The sequence below is a fragment of the Arachis ipaensis genome, chromosome B08 (genome assembly GCF_000816755.2).
Source record: "Arachis ipaensis cultivar K30076 chromosome B08, Araip1.1, whole genome shotgun sequence".
Lineage (NCBI taxonomy): Eukaryota > Viridiplantae > Streptophyta > Magnoliopsida > Fabales > Fabaceae > Arachis > Arachis ipaensis.
The window spans coordinates 20,660,942-20,662,373 of record NC_029792.2 but is presented as its reverse complement, the minus strand read 5'-3'; positions in this window follow the sequence as shown (position 1 = coordinate 20,662,373).

Here is a 1,432-nt window from a genome sequence, read left to right as displayed (position 1 = left end):
TAATAAAAACACAATTAAAAAAATAATATATATATAAATTTAATTATAAATTTAATAAAATTATAAAAACCAATAGAATAATTAAATCTTAAATATATTAGTAAATGGAATATTATTTTATTTTTATATAAAAGAAACCAATTTTTTACCCTTAAAAGATGGCCTTTTGGCGACGGTGAAAAGCAAAAGTGTTGCGAAAGAAAGTGTGATCTAGTTTTGGTTTGTCTCAAGTCCAAGTTGGGGAATGAAGGCAATGAAGCCGCGTTAAAGTGGGACCCACGTATCGTTGAACCCAGCGCAGCAACCATTCCCTTCGAAGACATGTTCTTTTGTTTTCTCTCTGTTCCCCTTCTTAACTCAATACCCCATAACCATACTATTTATATAATCTTAGTCTAATACTCTTGCTTCCAATACATTATATTCTTAAGCTTTATTTTATTTGAAGCTATAAGATTCGATAAAAAGGAGGTGGAAAATAGAGTAAAACTACTCATTTAATTCTTTAATGTTTGAAACATTGAAAATTCTTTTTCTTTTTCCAAAGATATCTTAATATTATTGTCATATTAATTCTTCGATTTTTTAACATAGTTTAAAAGGATTCTGATTAATAGGTGTTTTTTTCTTCTTCTTCTTCATCCTGTCTCAAATAATACAGAATTTAGAGTTATTGATGACTGATAATTTAATTCTTAAGAATTAGAATATTGATATTTTAATCTCTAAAAATAAGGTTATAGTATTTGAAATATTTACTTTGTTTATTTCTTTTAAGATTAAATGGTCATCATACCTTGTAATTATTAAATTCAAGATTTTAATAAAGTAGGTTAATTTATTCACCTATTTAAATAAATATTGAGAGTTTAAAATTTTAATTTATATATACAGTAATTTATTAATTAATGATAAATTTTTAAATAAAATTTTAATTTGTCACAAATTAATTATTAATGTATTTTATTATATAAAGTTAATTTTGATGTATTATTAATATAAAGGTGAATTCAATCGTACCCTCTTTAAAATAAAGGATAAATTACCTCTTGTAATATATATATTGAAAGTGATTCACCATATGAGTTTTTTGATGTGAAAGAGATTTTTACTAATGTAATTTATGCACTTAAGGTAGATGAGAGCTTATGGTCGTGATGATAGAAATCATAAAGACATTTGGAAAGATTCTTTAAATTCTCAAGTCATAAATACAGTTAAAGACATTGTTGTTAATGATGTCAAATACAAGTTTCAAGGGATCGTAGATTTGGATCCTCATGAGATTAAAGGCATTGTTGTCGATGAGGTGGAGATCACTAAAATTTGCAAGATGAGGTGACAATTATGCACAAGAATTTAATCATTTTCATGGGACAAAAATTTTGCGGACAATGAACTTCGAGAATGTTATCACCATATAGACGCTGAG